This window comes from Porites lutea, chromosome 2 (genome assembly GCF_958299795.1).
Source record: "Porites lutea chromosome 2, jaPorLute2.1, whole genome shotgun sequence".
Taxonomy (NCBI): domain Eukaryota; kingdom Metazoa; phylum Cnidaria; class Anthozoa; order Scleractinia; family Poritidae; genus Porites; species Porites lutea.
Window position 1 is genome coordinate 47,044,630 of NC_133202.1, and position 12,179 is coordinate 47,056,808.

The 12,179-nt window shown below is 37.8% G+C and overlaps 1 pseudogene; it reads left to right on the forward strand.

Moving 5' to 3' along the window:
- The first annotated feature begins 1,429 nt into the window (after window positions 1–1,429).
- Window positions 1,430–12,179, forward strand: part of LOC140928841 (solute carrier family 23 member 2-like) — a 15,919-nt pseudogene continuing 5,169 nt past the window's right edge.

The following is a 12,179-nucleotide window of genomic DNA, read 5'->3' on the forward strand; positions in this document are numbered from 1 at the left end:
TTTCGCTCATGCACGAACTTTGGAAGCATCAGGAACAGACGGCCCCGAAGCGATCTACTCAGACGGTTTAATTTCTCTTAAGCCAGACAATGATCAGAAACTGGATCGTAAAGAAATGAAAAAGTGGAAAGCGTATTAACACTTCCCTGGTTTTGAATTATAAGTTAACTTACGGCAAAAAGCTTATTACTTTGATAGTCTGCTGAGAGGGAAGTCCTAACACATACATTACTTTATTTAGGGTAAGAAGAGTTTGTTTTAAATCAAATTTATTCAGTGCAAATATGGTGCAAAAAATAGCACACTACGATTAAATCAAGGGCAAAGATTGTAAATAACGCATTTGCCAAGAATTTAAAACCCCATGTCAACTGGGATGCAAATGCGGTATTTACCATCTTTGCCATTGATTTTCTCCTAGTTTGCACTTTTTGCATCATATTTGCCAGTAAATTTGTGTTAATTTAATTTTTCGTGCAGCGCGGTTCTTCTTACGTCAATTTAAACTGGAATTCTGTCACAGAGAATAAAAGGTTCTACCATGTTCCCGTCTGCGGAGAAAAAGCTAAGCGGAAGATAAAAGTATAATAACTATGGCTACCACGAGGCTGTGTTCAATATGTGTACTACAGTACGGTTGAGGATGTTTTAATATGGAGATGCTCGTTTTTCATATCTCCCCCAAACTTACGCAACGTTTTTTGGCATCCCAATTACAGAAAACTGGACAAACCTGTCTTTCCCCCCGCCCCCCACCTTTGATTAGGAACGTGCAAGTACAGACGGTAAGCAGCGATGCTTAGTAAACAGATAAAACATAGAAAAAACAAGAATAAGAGGTGTTAGCATGAATTGATGATTATATAAATTTGAACATACGGAATGAAGAAATAAACGCAAAGATTATAGTCGCAGTTAAAAAGGCAGCTTTTGCAGTTGCGAAGGTCCATGTACACAATTACTGTCTGTACTATATACAAATCTGTTTTTATTGTAGGAGTTACGTAATACCATTATTGGTACAAAATTTTTTCCTAACAATTAAAATTGCAATCTCAAAGTCAAACTCCTTGGCTCAATACGCCGAAACCAAAGAAACTTTCTTTGATTTTTCTTAAGACAAATAGTTTTTCTTATCTGAGATAAACCTTCATCATGTCTTGCCTCATTTAAGACTATGCCTCCGACAGCTTAGGTCATGTGAGACGTTTCGATAAAATCAGCCCGCAACTGAAATATTGGACCACCAATGCTTACGGGAGCTGAGCAGGCTGTCCCAATGCCAAAAAGCTAAATACTTTTATGCGCATTTTTAGATTCAGAGCGCCGAAACCTAAGAAACACGTCAAACATACATTGTAATGACTACATTTGCAAATCAACACCCACAGAATGATATTAGAGATAGGCTTATGGAAAGGTTTATATTGTATCCCCTATTATCCAAAGCGTCACACTGGACTATCACTTTGTTAGTTGAACCGTTCAAGGAACAAGGAAAAAGGTAATTCCCTAATTCATTCTCCTAAATCGGCTAAATTTCCTTTAACCCTTGTTTTTATCAAACACCTTTTTAACAAAATTTATAAATGTATTTATTTGGCAAGGCTAAGGCTGTAGCAATTCGGAAAGAACGTGGTCCACTCATTGGGACGATAATGTTTTAACTGAATTTTCTTGTTACATTCACTTGGTGCATGCGTCCTTTGAATTGATCGACTGTTGTGAAGTAGATAGATTTTTTTTCACTTTGTTAGTTGAACCGTTCAAGGAAGAAGAAAAAAGGTAATTCCTCAATTCATTATCCTAAATCAGCTAAATTTCCTCTAACCCATGTGGTTAACATAACAAATACCTTTTTAACAAAACTTATGAATGTATTTATTTGGTAAGGCTACAAATGTCTGTTTTCGGTACCTTCCATGTTTTAATTTTAATTTTTGTTAAGACAAATAATTTGTTTGCTCTGAAATAAATCAAGACGAAGGCGTTGTCTTGCCTCATTTTGCACAATGATTTTGCCCAGAGCTAAGGTAATGCCAGATTTTTCGATATTAAAACACCAATGAGTAGCTGAGTCTAGCAAGAGGTCCCAATGATAATTATAGCATTATTCTCTCGCAAAAGATTTTTGGCAAATATTTAGTCTTAATGCGTCGAAACCGAAGAAACGCTTCATATGATGATTAATCGGTGAAAATGTTAACGTACAGAAAAAGGCTGAGATTCGCTGACGCACAGGTATAATTGTTTGGCATCGATACCTTCTATGTTTTGAAATAAACGTTCTTCAAGCTAAAGGCATTGTCTTGCCTCATTTTGGACAATGACTTTGGTAGGAAAGGTCATGTGCCAAGTTTCGCGAAAAAGCAGCCCATGATTGAAATATTGGAACACCAATAAGGGGGAGCTCCCAATGTTAATTAGGATTATGCCTTCGTAAAATTCTTTCATGCACAATGCGCCGAAACCAAAGAAACTTTCTTTGATTTTTCTTAAGACAAATAGTTTTTCTTATCTGAGATAAACCTTCCTCATGTCTTGCCTCATTTTAGACTATGCCTCTGACAGCTTAGGTCATGTGAGACTTTTCGATAAAATCAGCCCATAAGTGAAATATAGGACCACCAATGCTTACGGGAGCTGAGCAGGCTGTCCCAATGCCAAAAAGCTAAATGCTTTTATGCGCATTTTTAGATTCAGAGCGCCGAAACCTAAGAAACATGTCAAAAACACGCGAGACGTTTCGAGAAAATCAGCCCATAACTGAAATATTGGACAACAAATGAGTACGTGAACTGAGCAGGCTGAATAGTATGGAACAGTATTCCCGACAGTGATTGTGCTCTACCTAAATATAAATTTAAGAATACCCTGCAGAGTCGGCTGCTGGACATTTTGATACAGGAGGATACTTATGTTGGCGTGCGTACTTTATTTGACATATTAAGTAAATATTAATTTTTTATGTTAATTTTATTCATACCTTGTTTCATTTACCTGTTTTGAAATATATGTATTTTATGCCTTGTTAATTTAATATGTTGATGTTCGTGTGTCTGTTTAACTTTATTGCCATGTTTCAACCCTATTATTGTAACTTTTTTTACTTTTCCTTCCCGCCTCAATTAGCCATAGGCTACTTTGCGGGCAATGATTAATTATGGCATGTGTGCAAAGTGTTTTTAATAAACGTGAAAATGGACAAAATAATAATAATTGGAATCTCTAATAGTAATAACAATTGGAATCTCAAATTGTGGTAGGACTGTATTTGGTTACCCTAACAGCTGAATTTCTTGTTAGATACATACAGACGGAGATACGAATGCTACACTGCCTTGTACCAAATATACGTTTTTTTGAGATCCGACCGGGCCATAATCTAGTCCGCCCCACGGGAATCTAGTTCGCTTTTTCTTGGACATGGAATTTTACCCTCATTTTTAATAAGATAGAAAATAATTAGCCGCAAACCTCAGCTATTTATTCAACAGGAGAGGCTTGAATACGAGAAAAAGCTTCCTAGGGTGAATATTTGAGCATCGTAAGTGCAGGAGGTGAAATTAAAGGAGGTCCACTGCAATGATAATCATAGAATTATTCTCCCGCCAGAAACCTGTTATGCGTATTTTTAGACATGGTGCATCAAATCAAAGAAATGCTTCCCAAATGATGGTTTAATAAAAATGCAGACTTACAGAATATTGCAACATCTTTGCAGATTTACAGGTACATATGTCTGTTTTTGGAATTATGTACCTAGATCTATGATGTCTGATTTAAGATGAAGGTGTCTCTGTATGCGTGGAAGTCTGTTGTAAAGGCTGATGTTGACCTACTTAACTGTACGCAACAAGACAAGTTTGTATTTTTAGGCTTGGGGTTAAGCCAAGAACGAGCCAGATAATGGCTTTCTTAATAAAAGACTCAAAGTCAACTATCCTGATACATTTTAGGGCGTTCACGTGTTTCTGAGCTGTAATGGTGAAAATTTTTCTGTAACCTGTTTGGCTTACTTTTTCCACCTAACATAGAAGTTGAAAAGTAAAGTTAGCACTGACCCTGTCATCAACTAAATAGTAATGGACACAAAGAATATTAGTAATCGAAGTGGCAGCTTCCCTCGGACATTGTCAACGCTCAATGAGTTTTTGAGTTTGGCATCTTTTTCTATTGGACATCATATCTTACTAAGAAATAAAACTCAAACAAGCTCCTATATATAACATCTGTTTGTCTTATTTCATATTGAGCTATTATGTTAAAAAAAATACCATGTAAGTTGACCATGAAGTCAATCTAAGCCCGAGGGTCTTACAAATTCAGCAAAATGACGACTGCTTTTTGTTCAATTCGTTTAGTCAGTGAGGTCTCACGAAGTGGCCTTTTTTTAGAATCTGTTCATCAGTCTTTGAGCTTCGTTGCTCAGTAACGATCTCGTTGCGTCGAAGCCTTACATGATTTCTGTGAAGTCCTTGATTGTTTTTACCAATTATGCAACGCTAGCTAGTTGCGTAGCGCAGTATCGTGTTGTTGACTGATTACAGCATCTTTTGTTCCTACAAAATTTAGTCATAATTAAAACACTCCTCAATGTGCGTATGTGTTTTACGGTTAGTCGTTCAGTTTTGTTGGTGGTTGCATCACAAGTGAACACTTGCTTGCGTTCATTTTTGGTTTCTAATGAAAGTTATCAGGTAAAAAAAAAGTATGAACAAACGTTTGCTTTTCTTTTAATTGGGGGCCTTGTTATCCCACAAACCTTCTGGTCCTGGTTTTATCGACCCCAGAAACATGGAAAGCCGAGTACATTTTATATAAAATGTACAAACATATTTTATTCCGTCAAACTAAAAATTCCCTCACTCCTCTTTAAGATTCATCGAGAGTGGCAAACAAATAGGCGCGCAAAGCATGTTTATAGCTGCCCCCTCTTTCTATGCCATCTTTTCTGGTTCACAAGTTCGGCTTAATCGTTTACTTCGTTAGGTATTTTATCGTTTTGTTCAATGAGCATCTTCTTGATCTTCTTCTTTTTCTTCTCCTGGGATTTAAGTAAGAGAAGTACTAGTATTTTAGCCAATTAACCTATAGAAAGCTGTAAACAACGAAGACGGTAGTGGCAGCGACATCGTCACAAGCCAATAATATGATTGGTTGGAAATTGTCGTGTTGCACGTGTAGGGCTCATTTTTGTCCATTTCTTTGATGTGATATACTAAGCGACAAAGTGAAATGTCCAAATTTGAAGTTTTAACTACACCGCGAGTTTTTGTAATATTTTCATGCATACATGCATTCCAATTGTAAAATCATTCACTTATTTTTCACAATGTGAACTGGATAGAAAGAAGCGAAATAAAATAAGACAGGGTCTCAATGGGGTGGTAGCTTTTACGGTTATCGGCTAAAATTTTGGCTCTTTTACGGCTATCGGTTAATTTTTCCAGTTAACAACAAAGTTAAAACGTAATTTCTTTTGTTTCAAGGAGTTAAATATTAATAAACCTGTATTTTTTGTCTCTTTAAAGCAAAATAAAGGACTTAGGATCATCTCGAGATGAAATAAGCCATTCTTTTGAAAAATTTTAACATTTGATAGATCATAATTTTTATAAAGTATTCCACTTCTTATATTATTTTACTCATACAAATGTCAATAGTCAATTTAAAAATAATCTTTGTGAAAAAGCAAAAGCAGACACGCAAACGCCCAACTCAAGGCCGGCGCGCCAAATTCATCTATAACAGAAATGGCCGTTTTCACACTAGAGGCGGATTATTCGGGTTAGACGGGTTATCCCTTTGACAATTCGCGTCAGATAGGAAATACGTCTTAATTTGAAAATGGAATGGTTTTAATTTTGAATCAGAACAGTCCGCCTGGCTTTCTCCGTCAATTTTGACGAACAATTTAATTGAAGATGGATTATCCATTTCAGATAGCCTGCGTACAGCCGCCCCCTCCCCTCAGAAGGAGGAAGAGAGAAGGAGTGTCTTTGGGGGAGGGGCTGACTGTACTCAGGCTAGTCTCAGATGGATAATCCGTTTCTAGCTTTAGTGTGAAAACGGCCAATGTAAAACAATTCCAGTGTCCAGTGTTTTTAATGATAGCGAAGGACTGTACAGAACGACTGTCTGCCGTTGCCTTGTCCGTAGGCCTCATTATTCCGTGCGGCTGATGCGTTCCGGGTCACGTGGTCCGAGCGAGTTTTTTTCTCAGATACGCCACCGAAATGCCTTGACCGAGATCGCGTGGGAAGACGCCGTAGCGTCACAGAAAAACAGGGAATTGTTACATGGAATTGTTGTTTATCGGCGACGTGTTTTACAAACAGTGACATCTCTTCGTGTTGCTAGTATTTCGAGGGCACGACCTCCTGAAAATCTCAAATATTAATCCCCAGCAAGAAGCCAGATTTTCGCTATGGAAAAAATTAGTTCTCCGAGAGAGCGGCGGCGGAAATGGAGCCTAGGTCTAGGTCAACACCTAAAAGCTAGGCGCTTGGCCTAACGTGCGTACGCAGTCAAAGTAGCCGCCGGGAAATAAAAACGCAACCATAAGTGAGTTTAGCACCTTCCTTAAAACCAACAAATCTAGGGAACAATTTCTTTTACGGTTAACTCTTTCTTACCCATTTACGGCTAACGGTTAAAATTTTTCAATTTTTACGGCTATCAACTAAATTTTTGGTCGTTTTACGCCTATCGGTTACCCTCTTAAGACAGCACAGAACTTTATTTTACAGTCACGTTGCCATAGTAAGCGTATTTTCGTTTCATATCTGGCGTGAGGGAGTTCTGCTCAAAGTGGTGTTCTTACCAACGGATACATCGTAATATCTTTCATTGACGACTTGGGAGGCTAGTGTTCAACTTCAGTGAGATGGAACTTGTTGCAATTTTTTAAACTGAGATGTCAACAAGGTTTCTGCATTCAAGCGAAGCATAATAGCATATTCCCCGCGGAATTTTACTGCACTTGTCCGTCGCGCATTCGTATCTCTTGATAACATCTACAGTGATGTGCATGACAAGTTTCAACCTGTTACTTTGAGCTCGCATTTAAATCTTTTAATTTTTAAAACTGGATCGATCCGTGAGCAACTTAAAATTCCCCAAAATTTCTTTATTGTTTAGTCTCAGTCAAGGCTTCATTGTTTTTCAGATGACTTGCCTTATACGTTGTACACAAAATAGTTCCATTAGGTTAAGAGTCAGCATTGTTCTCTAATGAACACTCTGTGTAAAATCATGGACCTTCTGGCGATATATATTTTAATCGCAAAGGCCAATTTATTCGGCTTAAAATGAATGGTAAGAGTTCAGTGGCTTCAAACAGCGGTTTAATGGTAATTGAAATAGCCGGTCATCCGTAATTATAGGTAAACAAACATTGATATTAATCCACGTAACACCAGTCCCACAAGATATTGTATCATTTTGATTACAATTTCGGGGAAACACATGAGAGAGAAAGTTTAATGAAGAAAGATGATCTGTTTAATGCACCAAGCAATGCCGACATCAAGCAGGGCACCTATAGAGTATGTGCCCGTTCCGGCGGCCATGTTGGAGGAGTAAAACAATAAAACTATTTTCCTTTGGGAAGACAAATATTTTTATTGTTTACTCCTCCAGCAGGGTCGCAGCGCACAGACTCTATAAAAAACATCAAGGATTTATATAAAGCCAAAATAGCTGAATATAGATAAATGTTCTACAAGTAATAAATATAGTACAAAGTTCAAGATGGGTGTAACAAAAGCAGCTGATCTCAGAATGCTTTTTCTATCTCCCCTTCACGGGAAGAGAAGGGCGCCCCTTTGCCCCACTCTCCTGGTCCTGATTTTTTTAGAAAGCAGAGTCTGAAAAAAAATAATAATAAATATTCCCTTACTCCTCTTTAAGATTCAGCGGCGAATGAATTCAGTTGTCAGCTACTCTGTGAAACAAGGATACTTGAAAGCCTTCTTTTCTGACAGACGTCAGTTTGTGTTATCATATTTCACGCACGTTTCGTGAGTTAACTGCGATTGGAGACCGTTGCTGGTGAGAAGTAACTAACCACGTAAACAAGTTTCACTTGCAAAAAGATGTTACCTTAAAAACATTTTCTTATACCTTTTTCAGAATTTATCGCAAAGCATTATTAGTATACCACAAAACAATCATTAGCAAGCCAATGGATCGTTTAATCCGTCAACTTTTACAGAAATTTGATTTATAAGACCAAGAAAGAACGATTTTAATACGATAATCGCGTGGTTCACTGCTGAATCACAAATTGGCCATTAAATAAGCTCTTCTAACCAGCCGACCGACCACAGACGAGCGAAGGAGTGGTAGAAGTTGGATAAACATTGTTGATTCATTGTTTGCACTGCCTTGTAATTAGCCTCAAAACTGCTGTTAGTCCATGTGAGTCACTATTATAAAATTAGTGCTCAATATCGATTTGTTTGAAACAAGGATAACAATGTGGCGAAATGAACGCAAAATGTTGAAGATTTCACAAATATGTACAAAAGCAGCTCTTTTGTTTGTGTTATATATTGCGCGCGCCTTTTAATGAAATATATGTATGTTTGCATTATAAAGATAGTTATGTGTATGGCCCGATTGTTAGTTGATCACCCTTTTTCGACCATAAACTGATGGAATTTAATCATCCGGATGAGTAAAACGCTACAAAGGATTCCTGTTGATGAATTGACGCTCCTCTCCGATAATTAGGCCGTAGTTATCTTTTGAGTTATTCAAGTGCTCTTGACTCCCGCTGGTGTCGAAAGGTCAGCCAGTAAACAGCAGTTCCCCTCAGGACTTCACTATCCCGGCAGATCTCGTCTATCAAGATTTATCACTTCCGGGTTCAAAACACTTGTCAGGTTTGGTTTGGCACCCGGGTTAACGGTTAACACTGAAATCGTAAGTAGTAACCTAAGTCAATGCCCTCAGGCGTCTGGTTGCTCAACAGTTTACCAACGTTATGTAATTACAACAGAAGTTCAGTCAATACAGTCAGTATTTCATTCTTTTATTCCACTATCCTGGACAATACAGTGCAAAGAATATCTAAAAGATTTGAAATTTTCGCCAAACTCCTCGCGTGATGTTTGATTTCACCAAAATAATGCAATGCAAATTATTAAATGGAAGCAATGTTCCGTGTCCGTGTTCCGTTGCCATGCCTTGGGATACCTGTGAAGCAGGGAATTTACTCTATATCTATAGTCATGCAGTAATTTAATGACTACTAGAGGGTGATTCTCATAAACAGTTCTTTCAGGAATTCACTATCCCGGAGGATCTCGTCCATCAAAATTTATCACTTCCGGGTTCAAAACATTTGTCAGGTTTGGTTTGGCAGCCGGGTTAACGGTTAACACTGAAATCGTAAGTAGCAACCGACGTCAACGCCCTCAGGCGTCTGGTTGCTCAACAGTTTACCAACGTTATGTAATTACAACAGAAGTTCAGTCAATACAGTCAGTATTTCATGATTTTATTCCACTATCCTGGACAATACAGTGCGAAGAATATCTAAAATATTTGAAATTTTCGCGAAGCTCCTCGCGTGATCTTTGATTTCACCAAAATAATGCAATGCAAATTATTAACTGGAAGCAATGTTCCGTGTCCGCGTTCCGTTGCCTTGCCCCAAGATACCTGTGAAGCGAGGAATTTACTCTATATCTATAGTAATGAAGCAATTTAATGACTACTAGAGGGTGATTCTCATAAACAGTTCCTTCAATTTTGGAGTCAAACCACCAAGCTCCTTGGAGATATCAAGGTGAGAAGAGCCGCTTTGGCTGAGCCAAAAAGCTTTGAATGGGAAACTAAACCACATATATAAATCAGTGTTAGAATTCGTACACCACCTTTTTGGTAACTATTTCGTTCTGGGGATATCAGCTCACAACACCATGATACCTGAGCAAATGTAGCAGGTGTATAGTGAGAACAAAAAGATGTGATTGCAGATGAATTTGAGGACAAACCCCCTCAGTATAAGAGCCCCAAGAACGTTTGGGCCGAAGCGAAATCTCGTTTTCTGTTTAAATACTAACTAGTGCAGTGAAAGCTATTCAATCCTGGATTCCATAATTTGCTAAAACTATTAGCTTAAAGCACGCCTCCACGAAGCCAATTAAGGTCGAGAGTTCTTCGACTTAAAGTGGGGCTGAAGATAGCATGGAAGTTAAGCTTTGACTTGGAATCCTATTGAAGGGTGTTCTTCACACCCTTTATTCAAAATAAGGCAACTTGGTTGAATGACATATTTTAGTCAGTTTGTGCAGTGAGGCCTAAGGAAATACTTGATTAAGTGGTTTGGGATCCCATGATTATTCTCCCTGAATGACTACTCAACAGAAACAAACTTTTCCCAGACCCATCGACAAGATCATTTTAAGGTTTGAAGGAAACAGGTCAAAATAGTATAATTCAAAATTTCCATCTAGGGAACGCAATTTTTCATTTTCAAAATCGTTCTGTTAGGAAGTTTGTCATGTATACACTATTAGGAAGTGGGAGTGCATATAAAGGATTCAAATGAACAGATGTAGTCCATTCTCCTTTGTACAAACTATATATTTATATATATACACACCCACACTATGTATGTTTATTGGTAGAACTGATTTAAAAGAGCGCTCAACTCTAAGAGGAGAAGTGATAAGTCAGTTTAGGACTTCATCAATAATTTAATGTTATATTTCTACTGTTCGGTTTCGTATGGTCAAAGAATGACCACACTCCTTGGGAAATTTTAACCGTGCAAATATAAGTTTGGAAGTCAAGCATGCTTTCGATCATTCATACTTAAGTACGAGTGTTCTATAAATGTTCTTGTCATTCATGAAATTAGAATACTGAAAAGGCAAAATGGCGGAAAATGATAACCAGTACACTGTGGATAGACAAGTGGAAGAGGAAACCAGCTTCATGCTGGAGCCGGTAAGAGATAAAGTTGTATTTTGTCCTTATTTTAACACTTTTTTCAACACTTTTACCATCCTTTTAAAATTCTTGCCTCGAAAACGGCATTTGTTTCCCATTTTCACACTTTAAGCATTCCACGAATTAATTATTCGCATTCTTTAGTCGTCAAAGTAATTATCGTGGTAAGAAGGAGCATCTCTCTCAACCCACCCGACCCTCATGTCCAACTATCCTTGGCCTTAAGAGCCCTAGAGAGCTGGCACCAGTCACTGTTTTTGTACCCATGATGTCAAACCGGCATGCTTTACGCTTAGACTTTAAAGCCTTCTTTCCTATTGTCAAACAATTAATTCTTTAGTTGTGTTCTTTGAAGGTGATCGTGCGAAATAGGAAAGTGCCGAGCAAGAAGGAAAAGCCAAAAGCGTTTGGTTTGTCTCACCTTGTCAACGAACATCCCCCATGGTATCTTTGCATATGGTTGGCTTTTCAGGTAGGCAAATACAGCTGAAGATTTGCTTTGCTTCTTTTAACTACTTAGTCTTCGGATTCGTCTAGATTAATTGGTGACTACAGTATTTCTCTTTTTTTTAACACTGTCCCTAATATTTCAGCATTTCCTATAACCATGCTTGGATCAACATTGGCGATTCCCTTCATTTTACAAATTCCCATGTGTTTTCAAGGCAACAAACTTGTCATTAGTGAAATCCTGAGCACTATATTCTTCGTATCTGGAATTGCTACATTGTTACAGACTACGTTTGGTGTCAGGTTAATATATTTTTTTGCTGTAATTTTTGAATGGTGGGCAAGGGCAAGAGAAGTTGAAGCCATGGGGAAAGATTATTGTTACGACAATGATAAAAAATACGCTTTTGGCTCAATAATGAGGGAAGAAAATAATCGTGCTGCACGTGCAACTATCGAGCACGTGCGGAATGCAGAACGCATTCAGTGTACAATGTCGTTCTCTGCAAAACAACAACCAATTTTAAGATTTTGACAAGGAGGCGAGCATACAACAGTGAATCGTTCACTTCGAAATCCAGTTTTGTTGGCCAGAACAAAACGTAGCAAAGAGAAGCACCGGATTCCGATGAAGGATATGATAAACAGTTACAAAGAAATGCAAATGAAAAAAAGTAAGGCTGATCAAATAGTGAACGGAATATATATATATTATTCTTACTAAAATTGCGAAAGGCACAGCCTCTCTTCAATATAATGTT